Genomic DNA, 27,548 nt, shown 5'->3' with positions numbered 1-27,548 from the left:
CCCCTTTTCCCTATTTTCATTTCTCAGTTTTCTTTTTTGAACGCACTGTATGACAACACTTCTAGAACATAAAATATCTCAACCATTCCCACATCTAAAATTCCCTTAACCCCAAGTGTCATTCCCTCCCCCCCCCCCCGCCACTCTGAGCGCCCCCTTGTCCCTTGCCAGGCAACCACAACTCCCCTCTCCATTCGGACTGAGAATCTGTTCGCAAGTGTCAACTGATTTTGCAGTGGCTGTTATTCTCTCCCACCCAACCCCCTCCAGAAAAGAAAGACTTTTATCTTCACATTAAACAAAGCTCCCACTCTTTTCTTGTCCTTTTTTTCCTATTTATCTATTTATTTATTTAGTTAAAACCCCTCCTCTTTTACCCCCCTTCTCCCTTCCTTCCCTTTTATTCCCTCCTTTCGTTCTTACTTTTACATTATTTTTACATCTTTATATGTAGTTTGTCATGTTCTTTGTTCTTGTTACATCTCTTCATCTCTCTTTCTGTCTTGCAGGCATTCTGCAAATTCTCGTGCTTTCTCCGGATCCAAGAACAGTCAGTTTTGCTTCCCCGGGATAATTATTTTAAGCGCCGCTGGATATCTTAACATAAATTTATAGCCTTTTTTCCATAGGATTGATTTTGCTGCATTAAATTCCTTCCTCTTCTTTAGGAGCTCAAAACTTATGTCTGGGTAGAAAAAAATTTTTGACCTTTGTACTCCAGTGGTTTGTTTGTCTTCTCTAATTTTATTCATTGCCTTCTCCAATGTATTTTCTCTTGTCGTGTATCTCAGAAATTTTACTAAAACGGATCTTGGTTTTTGTTGTGACTGTGGTTTCGGGGCTAATGTTCTGTGTGCTCTTTCTATTTCCATTCCTTCCTACATTTCTGGCATTCTCAGGACTTTTGGGATCCATTCTTTTATAAATTCTTTCATATCTTTGCCTTCTTCATCTTTCTTAAGGCCCACTATCTTTATATTGTTTCACCCTCTACAGTTTTCCATTACACCCATCTTCTGAGCTAACAGCTCCTGTGTTCTTTAATTTTTTTGTCACTTTCTTCCAATTTTCTTTTTAAGTAATTCACTTCCATTTCTACCACCATTACACGTTCTTCCACATTTTCTAATCCTTTCCCTACATCTGTTATGACCAGCTCTATTCTACTCATTTTTTCTTCTGTACGCTTCATTTCACTAAATTCTAGTGTCAACCATTATTTTAATGCTTTCATTTGTTCTTGAATTTTTTTTAAATCTATGTACTATCCATTCATTTTACCTCCTCCTCCTGGGTTTGTGTCTTCTATTTCTCTTCCTTGTATCTGTGTCTCTTCTGGCTTTCTTGTTGAGCTGCTTGTCTCAGTTTGTTGGGTTTTTTTTTTCATGGTTTCTTGATGTTGGTCCTCTTCTTCTGGGCTGGTTATCTGTTGGGTCTCCTGCTTCCGTTTTTCTTTCTCACCCCTCCCTTTCCCATTGCTTTCTTTATCTTCCAGTTGGGAGCCCTGCTGTTGGGCCTCTCTCAGCTGTTCGTGCTGTGGAGTGAAACTCCACAGCTGGTTCCCCTTCCTTGTTCTCCTTGTCGTGCGCATTGTGCAGTTGCGCACCTCTGTTTGGCTCAGTGAGCTATTTTCTGCAGTCCCGCGGTCGGTAGGTCGTGACCCTGCGGGGTCTCCACTAACCTCGGGGAGCGGGCTCCACTTTCCATGGTGGGTACCTGCTTTTTTGTGCAGGTAAGGCCTTCACCTTTCTTTTCGGCGTCTTTCCTTTTTTTACCCCGTTGTTTTTGTTTTTTCTTTCATAGGTGCCATTTTCTCCACACCTTTATCTTTTATTTGTTGCGTTTTGTGTGTCTGTGGCTTTGCTTTTTCTTCACTTTTTTTCTTCTTTTCTGGAGAGGGTTGGTATTCTCCTACCGGCCACTACTCCATCGCGTGACTCCTCCAATTCTCTGCCTGTTGAAGCAGTCGAGGCTGCCTTATTCAATAGATTTAAGATGGAATTAGATGGATTCTTTTCATAATAATATATAATTAAAACAAATAGCAGCACTGCCAGTGGTCTGTAATGGAGTGCTGCCGCTGGGGCAGATTCAGGAGAGCGGAGAGCAGAGAGAGGAAACACAGCACTGCTCTAAAAGTTTCACCTATCCAGTCCTAACGCTGACAGTTCTGTACAGGTTTTAATTATCATCATCTTCATTTAGGTGCCTTGCCATTCAGCATGGGCGACCATGTCTCCCTATCCATCTCAATCTCTGACCCTCTGAATTGTAGTTGTTACCTCCCCAGTGAAGGTAAAGCCTTCGGTGAAGGCTCACCTTTGAGCTGAGACCATAATCGATGTTGAGTGGTTTCCCCTTGCCTTCTTCCGTTGCGGTGTCCATTCTGGATGGATAACCCTGGCCATTGATCAGCAGATCCATCTGCCCAGTGTTGTTAGTTTTACAACCATAAACTACAATATGTAGAATATGCATGTAAAACTATCCACCATCTGCAATCCATGGCTTCCTGTGGCCCTGACTGGGAAGCTAAACAGATATCACACCTTGACCAAGAGCACCTTTTGCTAAGCAATTGGGCAACACTGACACTGTGACTTTAAACTGCCTGTTAAAGGATCCAATGGAATTTGAAAGTAAAATCCTGCAACCGCAAGGTCTATGACCAAGATGTCGCCTCCTGTGCTTGGCATCAGCCACAAGGGGTTGTAGATTTCAGGGAATAGCAGAATGGAGCAGGACGCTGAAAAGGGAGAACATCCCCTGTTGAGAAGGAGAAGCATGGGAGCCAACCCAACAGTGGACCAGCAAGGGGCTTAGCGGCTGAGAGACTGTACGTTGTTGGCAACTTGTGGTCAGGGAACCTGCAAAAGCTGCAGGCTGCTGGACACGGCTTCATGAGTATCAGGTATTGAAGCCTAGATTTGAGAGGTTGCTCTGGGCAAGAAGGGCTCCCAGAAGGCCTCAGGCGATGAAGGCTTCCTCATTGTGATGAAGGATTGGATCTTGGGTTACCAATGAAACAAAGAAGAGTCTCTGCGGCTGCAGAGGCTGTGGGAGGACTGAAAGCAAATCCACAAACACTCAATGGCTCTGAAGGGACTCACTTTTGCTTCTCTTTTTCTTGTACTGAAAGGGTCATCGGGCAATACTAATGACGACATTTTGCCTTACATCAAGTCAAAGAATATCACGTATGTCACATTTTTAATGTAGTATCATGTAACAATAAAAGGAACCTTGACCTTGAATTAAGTGTTATGAAGAAAAGGGATGTCGGTGGAGTCGAGTCCTTGGTCAGACCTCATTGAATATAAAAGCCGACACAATCAGTCATGCAACCTACTTTTGCTGCTACTTGTTATGTTCTGATGACTGGTATCAAACAAGAGTTGTGTTTGCTATCCTGCAGTTATGTGTCCATTCATTAATTCAAGTCCTCACAGCAATCTTGTACCTCTGGCAACAAATTCACCAAAGTATTTACTTTGCAGTGGGCAGCTTTCTTCCAACACACACCTCCAACCCTCCCCCACTACCAGCAGCTTTTGCTACCCATACCAGAGCTTTGAAAAGAGCATTTGCATTGTTTTTCCCTCTATTCTCCAAATTGTAAAAAAGTGGTGACTGCATATATTAATTCTTTTTTTTTTAATTAATATGTTGTGTTTTATATTTTGACTTCAGCTAAAGCTTTGTTTGCTACAAAGCACCTGCTGCAAATAGACTGGAAGTTCATTTCCAACAACATCCAATAATAGCACACATTGTGCCTGCAGTTAATGAAGTGGCAATTTCAATGACTAGGGACTTACAATTTTCAAAGATCACATTATGCTGGAGAAGTAAGTGGCATCCGGCTTCAGGCTGTTGAATAGATGCAGGTTTAATACTTAGTGCAATTGAGTAAGAATGATGAAAAGCTCATTTACTCTAAACATATTTAATTTTATGTACTTTGGTCTAGGACTAACCACAGGCAATATTACTTCTTTTTAAGGATGATGCTGTAAATTTGAGAACAAAATCTCTCTTGAGTTTGAATAGTGTTACAATTGAAATTCATCTTTGATTGTTTATGTTAAGCATTGAAAATAGTGGTATCAGATAACTGAATTTCACCTCCAGTATTCTGATCTATTTACTGTTTAAGATTACAAGGGAAAATAGATTGTATAGGTAATGCTTGGATTAACATTCTCTTCTGATGGTGACCAACTGCAAAGAGTGGTAGAGGCACACAAGAGACACCAGATCTTGGTATCTAAAGCAAAACACAATTTGCTGCTGGTTGAGCAACATTAGTGGGAGAAAAAGAACGACTGACATTTCAGGCTCGAATGCTTCCTCAAGACTGAGAGAGTAGAAGGGAGTCAGTATAATTATCTTAAGATTAGCCATATACTAGCTATCATCCTGCACTCTCAATCTTGACAAAGGGTTCTGGCCTGAAACATTGACCGTTGTTTTTCTCCCACTGATGCTGATTGACCTGCTCATTTCCTCCAATAGCTAGTACTTTGGAAGTATTTGTGCACTGTTTAAGATGTATGCCTTGTGTTAAGAGCCTAGAGGACCCCAAAACCCAGCAGCAATAGATATTCACCAAGACAAATGGTTACTTAAACAAAAGTTGCTTTTAATTATCTTTAAACATGAAAACGGAATCACACTTTAACTTATCACTATTAACTAACCTACTTAACCCCCTTCTAATTCTAAGCGCATGTGTGTGTAAGTTCAGAAAAGTTCTTTGGATTGTTTGCAGGCAATTCTTATACTGTGCACAGAATTTAACATTTATAAAGTTCACCAGGCTTTGGTGCTTGAAAGGTAAATGATTACCACTCACGAAGGTTCTTGTCGGTTTTCAGAGAGAGATTTGTTGTTCCTTTTACTTCCATCAGCCACTTCAGTGTCTTGCAGAAGAAATTTGCTCCGTCAGGTTTCTCCAGATGATAACCTCTTTCTTTCAGGTCAGGACAGAGTTCCTTTTTGTTTCTTTTATTCCAAATGAAACATTAGACAGCCAGTCCTCTCCTCTTGCATGAACCACAAGGGCTTTGACAAGCCCGTCTTCGAAAATGGGGCATTCTTCAAGCTTGTGAGCTTGTCCTGTTCCAGTCACTGCTGCTGTCTGTAACATTGCAGAACTGATCTCTGTGTCTCTCTCTCTCTCTCTCTCTCTCTGATAGAAAGCCCGTTTGACTCTCTCTGCTTGCAAAACCACATGATCCTCTTACAACAGCAAGTTCTCCTCCAGACTATATGCAGCTCCAACAAGCTCTATCATCTGTCAATCTGTCACCTTTTGTAAACAACAATCCATTAGTGAAGTCTCTTGAGCACCCTTCAAAGCTCTTGCAAAAGCTGTGAGGCCTCGATATGTCTAGTATTGGGCAGAGCTCCAGTATTTCAAATAAGATCGGTTTTAAAATGTTTTTATGTGACCTACTCCAACAAACCTTTCCCAATTTATCTCCCAAAAACATATCAATTTACTCACTTGAAATAGATCCCCCGCTGTTGTGCTAAAAGTGTATATAATCATGACAACATGTCATTCTGTTTCTTAATTATTTTGACCTCATTGTAATAAATTCAGAGGAAGTGTAAATTGAACTGATATATCTATTGGCTTTGCCATAGCCAACTTGAATATGTGTTCTGAGCCATAAACCAACTCATTTCTTCTTGCACATCTTTCTTTTTTTCTATTTACCTCTCTCTTTCTTTCTCCTCTTTCACTCTATCTCCCTTTATCTGTAGGCCCTTTCAGGAGGCCTGAGCGCCCAGTGTAAAGCCACATAAACTACCCCCCCCTTGTGGCTAAAGACATACTCACCTAAACGCAGCAGCCATCGCCAACCCTCCTCGGGGAGGGATAATTGGCGGAGCCTGACAGCCCCCCGCCACACTGCCTGACAGCCAACCCCTGCCGCGCTGCCTGACAGCTGCCCCCCTCAACTGGGAAGGGGAGGTCAGCAGGGACCGTCATGGCAGGAGCAGCAAGCGGGGGACGTCAGGGGCCGGCTGGTGAGGCCTGTCACAGCCCAGCTGGCAGCTCCTGCACTGGGGCCTCTCTCTACGGCTCAAAATGCAGCATAATAATGGCGGTCTTCCCTACCCATAATCCCTCACACTGCTGGAACTGTTGTGGGAAACACAGAGCGATTCCACCTGCATGGGGGATTATGGGTAGGGAAGACGGCCATTGCTATGCCGCATATTTATGACGGGTGGCACTGCAGCACCAGTCACCCCGCCTCCATCAGATCTGGAGGTGCTACGAGGCACCTCTGGATATGAATAGGCCCTTTCAGGTGGACGAGGCAACCCTGCCAGCAGCCTTTTAGGGCTGCCACCTGAAAGGTGAGTCCTCAAGTTAAAATCCACTCCTGCCACTGCCCTCAAAGTAGAGGGTCCATCTGTAAGGGTCTCATGAAACTCACCATTTTGTCTCAGCCAATGCACTCCATACTTTTGGAAGCAGGTTTGAGAAGCCCACATATGCACTTAAATGATAAACCTGTTTTGCAGCTTCTTAACACTTGTTAACACTTTTCCATAATTATGCTTCTTGATTTTCACACCTGTTTGCAAAAAAGCAATCTTTGGTATTATAGAGTAAAAACATCAAGCTTTCCACATCTTTTATATCTGCAAGACCCGTTTTCTCTGTGACTATAACATTTACAAATGTCATGTGGTCTATACCCACCATTGATGGACATGTTTGAGTCATACTACCCACTGGAGATAAATTGCAGAGGGTGCTTCAATTCTATCAGTCTGAGCTGGATTTAGAAGCAAATCTAAAGGCAAACTATGGGAGTTTAATGTGACAACAACAGTCAAACATCTTTTATGTTTGTGTTTTTATTTTTGTGGTTATCTACTCTGTCAATTGTTTTTGGATCATGTGTTTCCTTTGAACATATAACATGGCCTCCAATTTAATGTGTACAGTAAGCCTGACAATTGATCACTGAGCTCATGTAGAGAGATCACTGATACTTAGCAAATGATTCTGATAATCCCTCCTGCCAGCCGATTAACTCTATTATTTGTCCATGAACCAGCTCTCTGAGCAATAACATAAAATAAATGAGTTGTAAAAAAATTATTATCATGGCAGAGGAAATTAATTGCCGGTTGGTTAAATTTTTTGTACTTGATGGCATATTTAGTAGCACAAAGATAAGCGTATACAGAGCCGTTGTCATACCCACACTCCTGTTCGGCTCCGAATCATGGGTCCTCTACCGGCACCACCTACGGCTCCTAGAACGCTTCCACCAGCGTTGTCTCCGCTCCATCCTCAACATCCATTGGAGCGCTCACACCCCTAACGTCGAGGTACTCGAGATGGCAGAGGTCGACAGCATCGAGTCCACGCTGCTGAAGATCCAGCTGCGCTGGATGGGTCACGTCTCCAGAATGGAGGACCATCGCCTTCCCAAGATCGTATTATATGGCGAGCTCTCCACTGGCCACCGTGACAGAGGTGCACCAAAGAAAAGGTACAAGGACTGCCTAAAGAAATCTCTTGGTGCCTGCCACATTGACCACCGCCAGTGGGCTGATAACGCCTCAAACCGTGCATCTTGGCGCCTCACAGTTTGGCGGGCAGCAGCCTCCTTTGAAGAAGACCGCAGAGCCCACCTCACTGACAAAAGGCAAAGGAGGAAAAACCCAACACCCAACCCCAACCAACCAATTTTCCCTTGCAACCGCTGCAATCGTGTCTGCCTGTCCCGCATCGGACTGGTCAGCCACAAACGAGCCTGCAGCTGACGTGGACTTTTTACCCCCTCCATAAATCTTCGTCCGCGAAGCCAAGCCAAAGAAAAGAGATGTGGAAGAGTTTTGCAGCCTTTAAATTTGGGCATGGGCTGTTTTAGCACCTGCCGCATGTAAAATGAGTTTTAGTAAATTATGATTGATTCCAGGTTGAATCATGTCATTTTAGAAAAAAATATTTTCTGGCGACAAATTGTGCTTGCAGAAATTACATACCTTAAATATGCTCCTAATGATATCATTTCATGAACAAAGGCCCTTCCACATCACAGGGAAATTGTTCCAGATGGCACTCAGGTGCACTTGTCTTTGGGCACTCTGTAATTTCAAGGGTAACATACTGAACAGATACTACTCCACTAGACCTGATTCAGTTGGTCCCCTCTAGTTTACTCACTTACGTGCTCTCCACAGAGCCACCATTCACCCCACTACTTTACTAAGCATCAAAGCTTTACTCAGCATCAAACTCTCCTCCCTAAATTCACCACTCCAATGTGTCCTCCAGGGCAAAACTCTTCCTACCCATCCCCACTACCACTACTCCTTCAACCCCAAGTCCCAAACCTACAATCTCTCAGCTTCAATTTAAGGCTCTGATTCCCCCATCAACTCATCCTCACCCTCACCAGTGTGGTGCGCTGGTAGACAGAATCAGACACATACAAGATAAAGAATGTACAACAGGCTTTAATCCACAAAGACTTCCACAGAGCCAGGCTGACTGTGGCTGCAGCAACTCTGTGTGAGGCCTCGGGAGTCCGGCGCAGGCTTATATCCTGGAGTGTGATTGACACCCGACCGGGTGGGGCTTGATCCATTCAGGCCAACTGATTGGCAGCCAGCCAGGATGACTCATTTGCAGGTTCTGGAAGTAATGGTTGTAAGCATGGCTGGTGAATACACCAACAACTTGAACGCTACTGAAAGATTGCTAAGAACAATGATCCTTGCAGTCACTGAAAACAGATACTCTTGGGGGGGGTGGGTGGGGGGGGGGAATTTTCCAGCTCTGTGTGTTTTGATATTTCCATGTTGGGGAGGTAATGATCGCTAGTCAGCTTTGCCCCGCACCAGTAACAGTCCTGTCCCCTTTCACTCCTGCAGGTACAGAAGTTGCCCCCTGCAGTAGGCCGGTGGTGTACCACCACAACCATTCACCACCAAACCATTCCACGTCCCCATTTATGAATCACGTCCCCAAACTGTCCCCAGATCCTGATTCGATGAACTGATAGCTGAATATCTGGGTCTCTGCCCTACCATCTCCTGGAACCAACCTCTCTCCTGTAACTACCTGCTGTTGTATTTTTCTCCATTAATTGTGTAATGGCATACTGCAAGAAGGAAAATGCAAATGGCATTCAAAAGCACCTGAAGATTTGGGAATTTAGACACCACTGAATGATTAAGTGGTTATCCCATGTGAGAAGGTTTGTTGATGCAATGCACAACAGCAGATTAATAGCATCCTTTGGATGGAAATGTATTTTCAGATAATGACTTCCATGTGAAGCTAATTATTTCTGTTCATTGATGCATTCTTCAGCAACAGATTAATATTGTCAGTGGTTAATATCAGATAGTGTTACCTGCTTATAGTCAACCTGCACATCCTAAAAGTGAAGTGCATTCATGAGAAGAGTGGATCTTCATTGACAGCACAAACAGAAGAGAACTGTTTCAACTTTCTTTCCTTTGAATTCCTTCCTCCTCATCCTCTCCTCAAATGCTCAAAGCAAAACTGTGTGGGTTCACGGGGGGGGGGGGGGGGGGGGGAGGGTGTGTGTGTGTGTGTGTGTGTGTGTGTGTGTGTGTGTGTGTGTGTGTGTGTGTGTGTGTCCATATCCCATGGTGTACTGAAAGGTGGGCAGGTGGAATGGTCTGTAGTCAGGTGGAGAAACAAGTTTCCTGGCTGGGACTGGAAGGTACGCAATGAGTAATGTTACTAGGAGAAATGGAATGACTTGTGTACAATGCCCATTCTCTCTCTCTCTCTCTCTCTCTCTCTCTCTCTCTCTCTCTCTCTCTAATCCAGAGGGAATGAGTTTCCTTCATTCACAGGATGACTCATTTGCAGGTTCTGGAAGTAATGGTTGTAAGCATGGCTGGTGAATACACCAACAACTTGAACGCTACTGAAAGATTGCTAAGAACAATGATCCTTGCAGACACTGAAAACAGATACTCTTGGGGGTGGGGGTGGGGGGGGGGAATTTTCCAGCTCTGTGTGTTTTGATATTTCCATGTTGGGGAGGTAATGATCGCTAGTCAGCTTTGCCCCGCACCAGTAACAGCAACTCATCCTCCAACCCTGGGTGGGCTGGATGGCTCAAGGGCGGGTCTTTCCCTGTGCACAATCTGGGCAACACAAAGACCCGACTCTCAGCGTGAGTCCCCAAATGGTAAGCAGGTCTTGAGAATGTTTGTGCAGATGGTAAACCAGTACTGGTCCAAGCAATCATTGTGGGGGGGGGGGGGGGGGCACTTAGATGAATGGCCACTGTGGTAGAGATGCTGGACAATGAGATGGCTGTGGCATGTCGGCATAAGGAGGAGTCAGGATAGCCTTGGATTACCCGCACGCAGATGGAGGTGGACCAGTACTGTTGTCGGTAAGAAGTGCTGCACTTACATTTTGGGTCAGTCGGGGAATACCATTCACTTGTAATACATGAGAATCAGTGAACAAATTAAATGAGCCAGGGACCAGTCCTTTGAACACAACACCCCATGGGGGAAGTTGGTGGACCTGCGGGGCTGGGTGGGGGGGGAGTTGGAGGCCATCAGTGTGTATGGGCTGTATGTAATGTAAATACGTCTGCAGGGTACTACCCTGTAAATGGATAAGAATGGTGCGATGATTTCTGAGGGGTGGAATCTAGTGAGAGTTACTGAGTTGTGAAGGGTCATGTGGCCTCTCTGTCTGGAACCTGGTGGGAGTGTAGATTGTGGAGGGTCTTGAGGCCTCGCTATCTGGAACCTGGTCAAAATATGGATTGTCAATGGTCACCTCTCTGGCTGGTGCCTAGTTGGAAGCCACCTCACCCGCCAATCAAGTGTTAGATCTACCCACCTGTGAGGTTGACACATGATTTGTTCTTTTAGGCATGTGGACGGGTCCTGCATTGAAAAAGCAGCACATGCTATCTCTCTTTCTCTCTCTCTCTCTCTCTCTCTCTCTCTCTCTCTCTCTCTCTCTCTCTCTCCCCCCCCTTTTCTTTCTTTCTTCCTCTTTGTTTGCTGCTGCCTTCAAACCATCCCTGAAGTCCAGGCTGCAGGTAGTTCCAGTGGCCCGACTTCAATGGACCCATCCTGGATCATGAGCCGGTGTAAATGCTGGAAACCAGGTTTATATATATGTATTTGTTGTGAGCATTGCTGAGCTACAGGCAGCTCTGGAGGGCTGACTGTCATGGGCTCATTCTGAGTCCCGAGCAGGAGCTACTCCAGGGACCAGGTTTATGTGTATGCACTGGTTTATTTGTTAAGCAGTTTACTGTGCCTGTGAGTGAATGCTAAACGTTAAACCCCCGTTTCTCAGTACACCATGCCTGAGGGTGGTGGGTGCTGAAGAAATTAAACCCTCTTTTGTCTGTATATTGTGCCTGTGTCTGTCAGTGTCTGCCCTTTTTGTTAATTCCCCTGTGTGTAAATAGGTCACGTCTCCAGAATGGAGGACCATTGGCTTCCCAAGATCGTGTTATATGGCGAGCTCTCCACTGGCCACCGTGACAGAGGTGCACCAAAGAAGAGGTACAAGGACTGCCTAAAGAAATCTCTTGGTGCCTGCCACATTGACCACCACCAGTGGGCTGATATCGCCTCAAACCGTGCATCTTGGCGCCTCACAGTTCGGCGGGCAGCAACCTCCTTTGAAGAAGACCGCAGAGCCCACCTCACTGACAAAAGACAAAGGAGGGAAAAACCCAACACCCAACCCCAACCCACCAATTTTCCCCTGCAACTGCTGCAACCGTGTCTGCCTGTCCCGCATCGGACTTGTCAGTCACCAACGAGCCTGCAGCTGACGTGGACATTTACCCCCTCCATAAATCTTCGTCCGCGAAGCCAAGCCAAAGGAAATAAAGACTACAGTTTGTTCATAGCATGTGTTCAGCCTTAATTCTCTTTGAACCCATTTGAACCTATTCTGAACACAACAGGAGGGCCCTTCAAACTGGTGAATGTGATTTCAGTCCTGTGTGTTTCAGAATAAAACTTGAAGGTTAAGCTCCAAAATTGCATTATGACATGGTTATTAAGCAGCACTCTTAAATGGATAGAGACCTGGCCTTGGAAAAAATAATAAGATCATAACATTTAATTCATTAACATTGTTCATAAATATCAAATGTGATTATAAGAATTTGAAAGAATACAGATGGTAAAAGTAATTCCCTTAATGAAACTAAAGCATAAGATGAGAGGAAATACCTTAGCATTTAATGCAACTGATGGCAAAATTGAAGCTGACTAGAAAATGTGCATTAGGGATATTTTACAACTTGCCCATTCCTGAGTAACACATGTTACAAAATCATCCACTGTGTATTCACAGTCCTATTTAAGCACTTAAAATAAGTGGAAAGTTTAAGCTACAAATTATTACCAAATTTTCTTGCTTTCAAATTGAGCTATGTGTAAGTTTTGGGAAAATCTGTACAATTATTTTTCTACCTAGCTCACACAGTGGAGCACATGCATTTAAAGTAAGGGAGAGGAGGATTAATGGCAATGCACTGCCATATATTTTACATAGAGAGAGGTGGAAGCCTGCAACTGGCTGGCAGCAGTAACAGTGGAGGGATATACAATAGTAGCATTCAAGAGGCTTCCAGGTAGACAAATGAAAATGAAGAGATAGAGGGCTATATACCAAGTACAATCAGCAGATTTTTTTAGTTTGATTTGGACATGATGTTCAGCACAGTCACATGGGTTGAAGAGTCTGTTCCTGAGTTGACCTGTTTCATTGTCTATGGTCTAATGCACATCAGGCTGAATTATATCAGGGTTAATTACAGATCTACAGAGAATCAATGGCCAATTTCAGACCACTTATCTTTGATCTCCAGCACAAACTCCATTCTTCACCCATCACCTCCATCCCCTCAGATGGATGAATAAGATTGTTTGCGACCTTGTCAACTTTTGGCCTCTGAAATATGTTTCCTATCCCATACTTGCCAATCACAGGCCCTACACGCCTCTTTACTGCCTCTGCTCTGCTTTCACCCTCCCTAAACTGGAGCTTATAGAAAATGTTGTTGTTCATACATCCTCCTGCCAGAGTTCTGATCATCCATCATTGTGTGTTTGCTGATTGATTTAATTCCTGAACCATCAGACCTCAGGTTTAAGAGTTTAAAACTTGTGTTCAATTTCTTCTCTTGCCCCTTCTCCATATCTTATGCATACTCTTGTATACCTCAGCTATGAACATAGGAATTTATGTTAATTGAAGTATATATTGGAGAAAAATTCCTGCTTCATTGTATAACAATTCTGTAAAATCATCCTTGATTGAATTTGAAATATAGCTCAGAAATAATGGTGAATGGTAAAGTATTTTAATCCATTTTGGACTGAGCTGAACAACAAGAATGCTTTCTTGACTCCAGAGTTGTATTCTTTTAAAATGCATTTGGTGAATCATCTTGATTTTATTTTAATTATATTTAGGATGCATGCTGGAATTTGGTTCCAGATTTGGTAACCAATGTTAGCACGAAATTCTTCCAATCCAAATATGCCCCCAAATCATTTTCTCTGTGCCCTGTCAAACTGCCTGCATCCCAGTCAAAAAGGCAGACGTGTTTCTTTCCAAACTGCTGTTAACTGATGTACAGTTTCATGAAGCATTTTGTTATCAGATTGGAACTGAGTTATAACATCTTGAAATCATTTGACTTAAAGGAAGGAAATTTTCACTCCACTACTCAGAATGATTCAAATTTGGGTCGGGAAGTGCAAGTTGTTTCAAGTCTTCTATAAGGATATGTTGGATATTTACAATTATCCACCAAATAAATCCATGCAATTCTATGTATGAGTATGTACAATAAAATACACCCATTAAATGGAAAATAATGTTTAAGTAGGATAAACATGTTCCAATTTCATCATTTAGATTATTTTTGTATATTTTTCAGATCTTGGAAAACCAGTTTGTAACCAGTTACCTCTTGTTTATTGACTTTAATTCGCAATGACAACGTCAGTGGGTATTTGAAGAAACATCAACAATATTTGGGATGACAGTTGCTGTTCTAACTTGTCTGTTCAGCCACATCAGATGAATTATCTGCTTAACAGTACATCCAGCTGTAATATTCTTTAATTACCAATATCTTACTATTGGTTCCCTGATAGTCAAAGTAGCATAGAATTATATGTAATGAAAACAGGCCAATTAGCCCAACTACCTATGCCAAACTAGTGGGCACTCTTCATATTAATGCCATCTTCTAGCAGAATCAAATTCTTACCTTGATACTTCTATATGCTGCCAGTGGCCCAGTTTCAACCGTTCTCTTACACCAGGGTTTCCCAAACTTTTTCTTCCCATTCACATACCACTTTAAGTAATCCCTATACCATAGGTGCTCTATTATTAGTAAGGGATTGTTTAAAGTGATATGTGAGTGGAAAGAAAAAGTTTGAAAACCACTGTTATAATCATACCTAATTGACTCGTTACGCGCACGGTTTCATAACTCCAAAGGAAATGGGCCATTGACAATTTTTCTCAAGCAAACTATTTCAGTAACAACTGGGTCTAGAGCAATGATTCGCAACCTTCCCTTCCCACTCAGGTATTTTCCTAATGTCATTATTTACCTATGTTTGCCATCTCTAATGTTAGGTAGCTTCTAGAATTTCTCTCATTCAATTCCACTATTCACATTCAAAGTGATGCATTTGTCAAACGTGCCAGCATTGCACAGCAGATAGAAGTTAATCATGCTCCATTTAAATTTCCAGATCAATGGCACAATAAGCATAGAATATCAATAAACCAATTAAATTGTAGTAGCTAAACAAATCACATCCAGTTAATTAAATAATCTTTAAAATACGCATTTAAAAAAAAGATTAGTAATGGTAATGATGAAATTAATGGATTGGAAAGGGTTACCAGCTTTGCTGATGGTCTTCAGGAAAGGACTTGCCTAGTCTGGCACATTTGTGACTCCTCACTGATATGGTTGACAATGAGCCGCCTAGAAAGGCATTGAGTGGTATTGAAATATAGTGAAAATGAAACAAGATTGCATGAATACTGAACTGCAAGGGCAGTGTGCAATAGAGAGATTTCTCAGCCAACTGTTTAGATCAAAACTCTGCACATCTCATCATGAACAGAGGTGGACAAGTAAATAATTAATGAATGGAGCATATGACTGTATAGCTTTCCATCAGATGTTCTAGGTTCCTCAAGCATCCCAAAGGAATGGTGTCTGTGAATTGGCTACTCTGAATTATTCCTAGTATAGGTGAGAGGAGGAAATTACAGGATGGAGTTGCTGGGCACTTGCAAAAGAAAAGGTTACAGGGAAATAGAAATAAAATTAAAAGAAAGGAAATGGGATTGGTTTGATTGCATTCAGCTGGCGTAGACCAGAAGTGTCAAGTGGATGCAACATGTGAACATGAGAAACTGTACACACTAGTTTCGCTGAGGTGGGGTCCTTAGAAGAAAGCAAAGATTGTCCACTTGATACCTATAACTGAGGATTTGTAAATGCCAGATCTAGGATGCTGGATCTGTCCACTCATGACCAGAAGTACCTTCTCAAGGTTTGCTCCATTCATTAATTATTTACTCGTCCACCTCTATTCATGATGAGATGTGCAGAGTTTAGATCTGAACAGTTGGCTGAGAAATCTCTCTATTGCACACTGCCCTTGCAGTTCAGTATTCATGCAATCTTGTTTCATTTTTGCTGTATTTCAATACCACTCAATGCCTTTCTAGGCGGCTCATTGTCAACCATATCAGTGAAGAGTCACAAATATGCCAGACTAGGCAAGTCCTTTCCTCAACTCCAGACCTCCAGACAGGAGGTGGGGATGAAGCCCAGCTCACAGAGGCTGTGAGATGGCAACACTATGCCACATATTAAATCAGATTACATGATATCAGAAAATGTCTGTGAACAGGAAATGCAGAAGTAGAAAAAGTCCCAGCTGATGATGAAATGATCTGCTCCAGACATAACTGAGCTTCTAAATGAGCCACTCCACTGTAGCTACAGCAGCACACCTGCTTGGCAGTTCTAGATATTTGCTCATGTATGGGAAGTCCACAAAATGCAGACAAATCCAAGCAAACTATTTTCCATTTAATTAGACTATTTTCAATCATGAGGAGTATGATGGGACATATTGCTTTCGTGGTGTTTACTCACCAGTAACGTACCAGCCAATGTTCAAATTGATATTCACCAGGGAAGCTTTGCTTCGGGAATAAAACACTTCAGGATGGAAGTCTGCATACATGCTGATTGAAGTAAACACACAATGCTGGAGAACCTCAGCAGGTCAAACTGCGCACTTTTATATAGCAAAGAGAAAGATACATAACCAACATTTCGGGCTTGAGCCCTTCATCAAGGGATGAGCAAAATGTAGGCAGGCGCCTGAATAAAATGGTGGGGAGGGGGTGGTGTGTGGGAGGGGAATGGCAAGGAGTGCAGACCCACAGAGGTGGATAAGGGAAAGAAGGCACAACAGCAAACGGGGAATGGATCACTCTGTAAAAATGTATGTATATGTATATATAAATATTTGTGTGTGTGTGTGTGTGTGTGTGTGTGCCCTGTAAGTATGTGTGTCACACACACACACACACACACACACACACACACACACACACAGGATATATTACACACACAACGCACACTATGTATAATTTATCAAAACTAGCTGACTAACGGGAGACACAGGAGACTGCAGATGATGGATCTCGAGCAACAATCTGCTGGGAAAACTCAACGGGAGAGATAAAGGAGCAAAAGAATAGTTTACACATTATATCAATACTAGCTAACTCTCCTTTCCATTCTCTTGTCATGATGAAGTGTTTGACTTGAAACGTAGACAATTCTTTTTCTCTTATTGATGCTACTCAATCCACTGGGTTCCTCCAGCAGATTGTTTGTGGCATATAAGAGATTACTGTAATCCTTACTCTTCTACTAACTGAAAGTCCAAGGAAATCAGATGAAATATCAAAATTCACGTGTTCATCTGGATAAAGGATTACAAAAGAAATATGATCGATCCATTGCAATACCAAAGAATTGATGTATTTATAGACAACTGCAAAATTGTTGAAAGATTAATGATAAGATGCACTCCCATCTCAGCTTTTCCAGCAATTTCAGATTATTTAATAATTCTTTGTTTTTATTGGGTATTATTAAAGTGACATTGTGATTTACTTGAAGGAAAAGTATAGCATTGACCCAATGTTTTCAATTAACTATTTATATCTTCATGGAAGATCATGACTCCGCTATGTAAGACACATAATTGCCTAAAGATTGAATTTTGACATACAAATCTAGTAAAACCTATTAATCTATCTCATATCAAGTCACTTTCATGCACTTTTGTGGGCTACTAAAGCTGTTTAATTTAAGTGCAAATTGAGGAAGTAGAAAATCTATATAAAATGATCATTCATTCTAACCAGGAACTAACATTCTATTGAACCTGACAGTTTCTGATGTGGTTGAACAGATATATTGTATTACCAACACATTGCAGCCATCTATTATTTATTTAATTACAGTCCCAAAACTTCCCTCCGGGAATTATTTTACAGATGAGAAAAAAATCATTTCATCCCCTTGACCTATAACCAGTAGTTATTTACTGTTTGGAGGATTATTGACTCCATCTACAATAACACCAAACAACAATAATGATGGTCCATCTTGGTTCTAAATTAAAGACCCAAAGAAATTTTAAAAATCATAAAAAAACAATAAAGCAATTCATTATACATTGGAATCCCTTCAGTTGCTCAACATAGATATAAAATTTACATAGTACTTAATTTTTGTTTCTGGAAGCCTGCAATGTGCAAATTAATTGCAAATTTTTTGTGCAATACAAGAAAATAGGCGCTGGAATAGACCACTGGGCTCCTTGATCTTGCCCAACCTTTCAATTAATTCCCAGCTGATCTACATTGACCACAGCTCCTCACAAAACTGAACAAATGTAATTTCTCAGTCATAAAATGGTTAATACTATCCCTTTATTCTGAGGTTGTATTATTACATGCTCCCATTTTCAGTTCATCTTCGATTTGTGTGGGACTGTCACTTTAAGAGAACCAATTTAACAAAACCCTGCAGGCTTTGGAGTTCAACTGTGAGCTGACAGACAGGCGGAGGACAGCATGTTCCTAAACTGGATACATCTGAAGAGACAGGAAGTGGCCCTGGAAAACCCAGTTGCAGAGTCCATGTGACCAACAGATTCAAGACACAGTACACAGTTTGCTCAGGGGCCATTTTAAAGAAGCAATGCGGTGGAGCAGAACTCTTGGAAGCAATACAGTACTGAAGTGGCCTCGTGTGTGGTTATAGACAATCTGTCTGGATTTTCCATGTTATAGAGAAATGAGAAGTGGCCATTTTAAAGAGACAGCACTGGGAGAGACATCCATTGAAGGGATACTGTACTGAATGTGGCCTCATGTGCTGAAAGACAATTTGTCTGTTTTCTCTGTGTTATAGGGGAATGAGAATATGACTCTGTGACACAAAGGAAAGACCACTTGAAAGGGGACTTGTAAATCCCTTTGTGGCCAAAAGTGACTTGTTGAATCCCATTGTAGTCAAAGGGGACATGTTGAGTCTCATTGTAGTCACAGAGGACTTGTAAAATCTCATCATGGCCAAAAGAAAAGTCACTTCTGAAGGGAAATGTTGAACCCCATCATGGCTAAAAGAAAAGGACCTTTCTCTGGAAGCACAGCAACAATAATTTTGAGAGTTAATAAACAGACTGTCACCCTGGTCTCTCCCACCTACCTCATGAACTTCTAACCATCAACGTAAAGCCCACATGTGGCATCCATCTAAAACTTTTGCATCGCATCCATCTAAAACCTACGTATTGCATCCATCTAAAACCTGCGTTTTGCATCCATCTAAAGCCTGTATGTCGTATCCATCAAAAGCCTAAGTGTTGCATCCATCTAAAACCTGCATGTCGCATGCACTAAAACCTGCGTGTCACATCCATCTAAAACCTGGGTGTTGCATCCATCTAAAACCTACGTGTCACATTCATCTAAACCCTGCGTGTCGCATCCATCTAAACCCTGCGTGTCGCATCTATCTAAACCCTGTGTGTCATATCCATCCAAAACCTGCGTGTCGCATCCATCTAAACCCTGCGTGTCGCATCTACCTAAACCCTACGTGTTGCATCAATCTAAAACCTGTGTGCCGCATCCATCTAAAACCTGTGTGCCGCATCCCTCTAAAACCTGCGTGTCACATCCATCTAAAACCTGTGTTTTGCATCCATCTAAAACCTGTATGTCAACAGTGAATTTTCTGAGACTGAACTGCCTTTCCAGAATTAGGCCTGAGTTGCAGTGGCGAAGGCATTCCACACGCACAAACGCGAGTACGCGCGCGCGCGCACACACGCACCTCTATCCACTCATAGTTTGGGGTTATGTTTAGATAATATGTAATATTATTAATTAATAAATCTTATTTTAAATAAAACACTGTCTGAACTCGTTTTTATTCCTGTTTCCTGGTACATATCTCTTCTTTGGCTTGGCTTCGCGGACGAAGATTTATGGAGGGGGTAAAAAGTCCACGTCAGCTGCAGGCTCGTTTGTGGCTGACAAGTCCGATGCGGGACAGGCAGACACGGTTGCAGCGGTAAAATTGGTTGGTTGGGGTTGGGTGTTGGGTTTTTCCTCCTTTGCCTTTTGGCAGTGAGGTGGGCTCTGCGGTCTTCTTCAAAGGAGGTTGCTGCCCGCCAAACTGTGAGGCGCCAAGATGCACGGTTTGAGGCGTTATCAGCCCACTGGCGGTGGTCAATGTGGCAGGCACCAAGAGATTTCTTTAGGCAGTCCTTGTACCTTTTCTTTGGTGCACCTCTGTCACGGTGGCCAGTGGAGAGCTCGCCATATAACACGATCTTGGGAAGGCGATGGTCCTCCATTCTGGAGACGTGGCCCATCCAGCGCAGCTGGATCTTCAGCAGCGTGGACTCGATGCTGTCGACCTCTGCCATCTCGAGTACTTCGACGTTAGGGGTGTAAGCGCTCCAATGGATGTTGAGGATGGAGCGGAGACAACGCTGGTGGAAGCATTCTAGGAGCCGTACGTGGTGCCGGTAGAGGACCCATGATTCGGAGCCGAACAGGAGTGTGGGTATGACAACGGCTCTGTATACGCTTATCTTTGTGAGGTTTTTCAGTTGGTTGTTTTTCCAGACTCTTTTGTGTAGTCTTCCAAAGGCGCTATTTGCCTTGGCGAGTCTGTTGTCTATCTCATTGTCGATCCTTGCATCTGATGAAATGGTGCAGCCGAGATAGGTAAACTGGTTGACCGTTTTGAGTTTTGTGTGCCCGATGGAGATGTGGGGGGGCTGGTAGTCATGGTGGGGAGCTGGCTGATGGAGGACCTCAGTTTTCTTCAGGCTGACTTCCAGGCCAAACATTTTGGCAGTTTCCGCAAAGCAGGACGTCAAGCGCTGAAGAGCTGGCTCTGAATGGGCAACTAAACCGGCATCATCTGCAAAGAGTAGTTCACGGACAAGTTTCTCTTGTGTCTTGGTGTGAGCTTGCAGGCGCCTCAGATTGAAGAGACTGCCATCCGTGCGGTACCGGATGTAAACAGCGTCTTCATTGTTGGGGTCTTTCATGGCTTGGTTCAGCATCATGCTGAAGAAGATTGAAAAGAGGGTTGGTGCGAGAACACAGCCTTGCTTCACGCCATTGTTAATGGAGAAGGGTTCAGAGAGCTCATTGCTGTATCTGACCCGACCTTGTTGGTTTTCGTGCAGTTGGATAATCATGTTGAGGAACTTTGGGGGACATCCGATGCGCTCTAGTATTTGCCAAAGCCCTTTCCTGCTCACGGTGTCGAAGGCTTTGGTGAGGTCAACAAAGGTGATGTAGAGTCCTTTGTTTTGTTCTCTGCACTTTTCTTGGAGCTGTCTGAGGGCAAAGACCATGTCAGTGGTTCCTCTGTTTGCGCGAAAGCCGCACTGTGATTCTGGGAGAATATTCTCGGCGACACTAGGTATTATTCTATTTAGTAGAATCCTAGCGAAGATTTTGCCTGCAATGGAGAGCAACGTGATTCCCCTGTAGTTTGAGCAGTCTGATTTCTCGCCTTTGTTTTTGTACAGGGTGATGATGGTGGCATCACGAAGATCCTGAGGCAGTTTACCTTGGTCCCAACAAAGCTTGAAAAACTCATGCAGTTTGGCATGCAGAGTTTTGCCGCCAGCCTTCCAGACTTCTGGGGGGATTCCATCCATACCTGCTGCTTTGCCACTTTTCAGTTGTTCGATTGCCTTATATGTCTCATCCAGGGTGGGAACCTCATCCAGCTCTAGCCTTAGGGGCTGTTGAGGGAGCTGGAGCAGGGCGGAATCTTGGACTGAGCGGTTGGCACTGAAAAGAGATTGGAAGTGTTCTGACCATCGGTTGAGGATGGAGATCTTGTCGCTGAGGAGGACTTTGCTGTCTGAGCTGCACAGCGGGCTTTGGACTTGGGGTGAGGGGCCGTACACAGCCTTTAGAGCCTCGTAGAAACCCCTGAAGTCGCCAATGTCCGCGCTGAGCTGGGTTCGTTTGGCGAGGCTAGTCCACCACTCATTTTGGATCTCCCGGAGTTTGCGCTGAAGATGGCTGCATGCGCGACGGAAGGCTTGTTTCTTCTCTGGACAGGACGGCTTTGTAAGGTGAGCCTGGTGGGCAGCTCGCTTCTTTGCCAGCAGCTCCTGGATTTCCTGGCTGTTTTCGTCAAACCAGTCCTTGTTTTTCCTGGAGGAGAAGCCCAGTACCTCTTCAGTGGATTGCAGTATGGTAGTCTTCAACTGATCCCAGAGGGTTTCAGGGGACGGGTCCGTGAGGCGGGTTGCATCCTCGAGCTTTGCTTTGAGGTTTGCCTGGAAGTTTCCTCTCGCTTCGTCTGACTGCAGGTTTCCAACATTGAACCTCTTTCTGGGGGCTTTATTGTTCCTGGGCTTTGGCTTGAAGTGAAGGTTGAGCTTGCAGCGAACCAGCCGGTGGTCAGTGTGGCATTCCGCGCTAGGCATGACCCTGGTGTGGAGCACATCTTGTTTGTCACTTTCTCGCACCAGGATGTAGTCCAGGAGGCGCCAGTGTTTGGATTGGGGATGCATCCAGGTGGTCTTAGGCTGTCCCTCTGCTGAAAAAGGGTGTTTGTAATGACAAGTCGCTGTTCTGCGCAGAGCTCCAACAGGAGCTCAAATGGTTTTATTTCCTTATGACATATCTGTTTTCACATCAGCCTACAAATGAATTGCTAGTGTAATATTTAGAGCAAATGCTATTATTTTTTTTTGTTTTGTCCAATTATTAGTAAGGAATTGGATTGAAAATGACTAAATTCATGAAATCTTTGTCAAAAGGATAATGTTTAATCTAAGCAGGAAACACTGTCCTGCAGTTAACCACTAATCAGTCTGTCATTAGGATGACCAACATTATATATTTTTTATTTAAATTGAGATTTAATTTGTATGGGTGGTGCAAAAATACAGAAGTTAAACACATAGAATGGGAAATTCATCTCAATTGAAAATATTGATTTTAAAATGTAGTAGTGGAAGTCCATTTTAATCCTTAGCTGAAATCTAATGATATTGAAAGTATATTTGGTACAAATTTCTTGTGCATGCACTATTTTATTACCCATTTTTTCCAGAAATATGGGTTTTTGTGCACTTATTTTTCAAAATACATATCCATTTGAGCTACTGTAGCTTGTTGCCTGAGTTGTGTTAACTTCTCATAAAATACTGATGCATTGTTCTGTTCTTTAGTGATTTTATATTCAATTTTCTTTGCTGTCTGTGAGCATTGCAGTTCAAGAACAAACAACTTAAAGTAGAATTAATAGTGAAATGAAGTGACACTATGAAAGACAGATGAAGAAGCAGGGAAAAGGGAAAAATTGAATATTGTCAGTGAGGAAGATTTAGCAGGCAAAAATAAACAAGAAATTGGGGCTGTTGTGTGCACAGGTTCGCTGAGATCATAGGTCTTGGAACTGATGTGTCAAAATGTTGCCCTTTCTAAAAGATTAAGAGAGATGAAATAAAGGTTGGGACCTTATTTACATAATTTGAATAAGATTTAAATAAATTACACTACAACACAGTACAGGCTCTTCGGCCCTCGAAGTTGTGTTGACCTATAAATTCCTCCCTAAAAATAAAATAAAATAAATTGAATGTAGAATCTGGAAAGAACCTTATAAATGGGAGAAAGAAATGTGATATTGCTTCAAGGTTTGGAAATTCGCCAGAATGAGAATCCCAAAAGACTGTTTTCAGTATATTTCCTGACCACTGATTGGCGGAAAGTTTTTAGGTTGTAGGTTTTATTAGAAGCAACAGTCCTGTCCCTCCTGGCTCATAAATTAAAACACAAAAGATCACAGAATCTATTTGTGTTTAGTCCTTCACATTTTCCTTCACCTGCCAGACTTCCTGTGAGTCCTTGCTCTCTGTGTGTTTAAATAAAGGTAAGATCACGATGAACATCAATGCACATGATCCTTAAAATATTTGGATATCCCATCTATCACCTGGAAGGGATTTGGCTGTCTGTTTTCATCCTTCCCCTTTTATAATCGGAAGTGGATGGGTTTGAGGCCGATTCCTAGCATTTTAATTTCTCTTCAAAGTCAAACTCAACTATTCAGGGGAGATCATAGCTTCCCCATCCGAGAGTCACTTTATTTATAGAACAAAGGAATTTAGTACCCTTGCAACATTGCAACTTATATGTTCTTTTCAAATTAAGTAAGGAACTATTTTTTCATGTTAAAATATATTTACTTGTAAATGTTGAATCACTTGACTCACTGGTGAATGATGTACTTTGTACAGAATGCAGACGATACACATTGTATCATTCAGCAGGCACTGGGAATGGTGTCTGGAAGAATAGATTTGAGTCTGAAAATCAAGAGAGCAAACAGTGCTCTTGAAAATAATAAAACACAACTTTATCCATTAAAATAGTTTACTGACAGTCATCAGAGATATGGCCCTGCTTCCACATCACATTTAGAGATCAAATGGGAATGTATATTCACAAATTATTAATTCCTGCAGTTATTAAACAATTTTTTTTTAAAACAGAGTTACGAGACATATTTTAATATGTACACTTTTGGAGTAATGCTAAAAATAAGAGAACCTGCACATGCTTGATGGGCAATCAAGAACCACAGAGGTGATGGACCATCTCATCTTAAAAACCTCTCAATATCAGACATTACTTTTACTGCAGATGCAAAGAACCAACCACCAATGCCATGATCAATGATAAAAGCAACTACATCACTGAATATTGAGGAATTGATCCTCTGTTGTTCCATATCATAAAGCTTAGATGTCTACGTAATAATCACACGCATGCCTGTTTTAGAATATTTCTGTCTTTTTGTGCCATGCAGTATGTAAATTTACATTGGAATGTGCATTGTAACGTTGTTTCCTCTGCAATTTGCATGAAGCAAAACAAGTCAAACTAGTTCTCTTCACAATCCATCCAAACGCTGATTGTCAGAAGATGATTATTGGCTTGTGATGATGGAGGAATATTTTTTTTTAATCTATTCTATTTTTCTGTATATAGAATATGTACCTATTTTACTAACAATATACAAATTTTAAAATCTTGTGCTTCCACTTAGATTTGCCTTTCTATTTAGATGGCATAGCTGCTTTTAATCTGATCATGGCTGAGAGTCAGAACTTCTGAGATATCTTAGCTACTGCAATTAATTCACTCTGCTTCATGCCTAGTTAAGGTGTAGAATGAGAATAATGATATCAGTTGTTGAAATAAACATACTTCCTTTCAACTATTTATGATATCAAAGAAAGGCAATGTGTTGAACAACTATTTTCCTTTGTTCCTTAATTTCTTAATATTTATCACTGAGAATTACACTGGAAAACAATTTCTTTCAAAAGCTTTGATTCCTGAAAAATATTGGAGATTATGACAGCAAATGTTAAGCTGAATACAAAGATCATTTCAGATTTGTTGTATCATGTAGGAAGTTGGAGAAATGTTAAATTAATTTTTATTAAATTTATTATGTTCAATTGCCTAATGACCTGGCACAATGCGTTAGTTCAACTGACCGAAATTTTTTTTGTTGCTGATTTTCACCTGTTGTCTTTCGTGTCAATGTCCAACAATAGTCGGCCAGCATTGATGGTTTCCAGTTGCCCTGATACCACTTTTCCATGGTCGCAACGTCCTGGTGAAATCTTTCACCATGTTCGTCACTGACGGCACCAAGATCAGCGGGGAAAAAAATCCAATGTGAATGCAGAAAATGGGTTTTCAGTAACATATTGCACTTCATGGTTTTGTCGGCTTGAGGTGAATTTAGAATATGATAGGAAATCACAAAAATAGGTTACATCTAAAAAGGGTATGTGATAGGAACATTTTAAGGTGATTTTCCTGATCAGCAGCCCCAAATCCATAACATACACCCAAAAGTGTTCAGGGAGTAAAATCTTCATTGTCCAGTGTTACCTGTCTCTTAATCTCCTGATGAAAAATGAAGTTTAGAAGTCAATTTAAACGATGCATCATTTACCTTAGGGAGGCTGTGAAAAACAAAGTAATTTCTAAGAATTTCAGTTCTTAATTATTTTTCTTTTAACTTTTGTACTGCATAAAAAATTGCTGGGTTTAGTGTACCCCTAAAGCAGTTACTGAGAAACTTCTGCCTGTCATTATGAATTGACATGTGCATGTAAGCAAGTAACAGATACCACCACATTTGCAATTCTCCTCCATTTGATAAATTCAGGCTGTCACTTTTAATAATCTATTAAAGAAAATTAGTGTAGCGGTTAACACAGTGCTGTTACAGAGCCAGTGACGTGAATTCAAATCCATTGCTGTCTGTAAGAAATGTTTAAGTTCTCCCCATGGGTTTCCTCTGGGTGCTCTGGTTTCCTCCCACCCTTCAAAATGTACAGGGGTTGTAGGCTAATTGGGTGTACTTGGGTGGTCTGGGCTCATGGGTTGGAAAGAGCAGTTGCCATGATGTATTCCCAAAATAATTTTTAAGCTGTTAAAAACTTCAGAATTTTCCTTATTTTTTCTGCTCTTATATGCCACTTCAGTAATTGTGTTGAATGGCAAATTTTGATGTTTAAAGTTTGAAGATTTCCAGAAGTGAAATTTCCCATGCTCCAAAGAGCGTAATGGTCAGTTCAATAAAATTAATGGTACCCAAACTGTTACAGGTCCACTTTAATAATAATTTTTTTTTAATTTTCAAAAGTGAACTTAACTTTTTTCTGTTTATATTAGAATTTCCCCTGCAACCGCTGCAACCGTGTCTGCCTGTCCCGCATCGGACTTGTCAGCCACAAACGAGCCTGCAGCTGGCGTGGACATTTACCCCTCCATAAATCTTTGTCCGCAAAGCCAAGCCAAAGAAAAGAGAATTGTACAGCAGTAAAGCTGTGTTTGGTCAAGTATTTGATTCTTTGCGGTAGGAAATCAATATGCATTACAGTATAAATCAATGAACTTTTTTGTGTCATATGATTTGATGAAAAATGAAATTACATCACAAGTGTGAAGGCTAAGTGCCAAATTGGGAGGAAGGATGAGTAGGGCATTGAATTCTGTGCTGAAAAAGAATTTAAAGTGATTTATTATTTTCAAAATAATCATTTTGAATTTATAATTTATCAGTTGCAATTTTTGAACTGCAAATACAATACTGAACTTATGAAAGCTAATTACAAAATATATATGTCATATTGTTGAACATTATTATCGACCATTTCTACTAGATGCATCTAAATAATTTGTACATCAAGTAGCTTTGAAATTAGAGTCAAAATAACACAGCACATAAACAGAACTTGTCGTCTATTATGCAGTCACTTGCACTAATCTTATTTTATTGTCTTCATAATTTCATTGGTTTCTCTTGGATCCTGGTGCTCACCTTCACATGAGAGACAATGTACAACAGCCAATAAATCTATCAACCAATATATCTTTGGAAAAAAGGAGAAAATTGGAGTAGCCAGAGGAAGCTCATTTGGTCACAGAGAGAACTTGCAAACTCCACACAGACAGCACCAGAAGTAAGGCTTGGACCAGGGATGCCGAAAACTATGAGACAGTGTATCTACTACTCTGCTACTATGTCACTCCAAGTATTCAGTGGTGGAAAATTTATTCTGTAAAATATCGTCTAACTCAGTATTAAGTGGTTACATAAGAATTTAGTTTGTTGCTAATGGGAAAGGACCCCAACAATAGTGATTTAACAAAATTACACATTGTATTAATGTATTAAAAAGATGGAGGAGTTGCTGCAGGTCAGTCTGGAGTTGGCTCAGTTCCATCTGAACATTTTCGAGGATAAAGGACCTCTTGATGTTCTCCTTAGTCGCTTCCCACCAGTTCACTGGAGTCAAAGGTGGGTTCCATG

Source organism: Narcine bancroftii, chromosome 9, assembly GCF_036971445.1.
Source record: "Narcine bancroftii isolate sNarBan1 chromosome 9, sNarBan1.hap1, whole genome shotgun sequence".
NCBI classification, from domain to species: Eukaryota; Metazoa; Chordata; class Chondrichthyes; order Torpediniformes; family Narcinidae; genus Narcine; species Narcine bancroftii.
The sequence above is the reverse complement of the archived record's forward strand: the minus strand, read 5'-3'. Positions refer to the sequence as shown.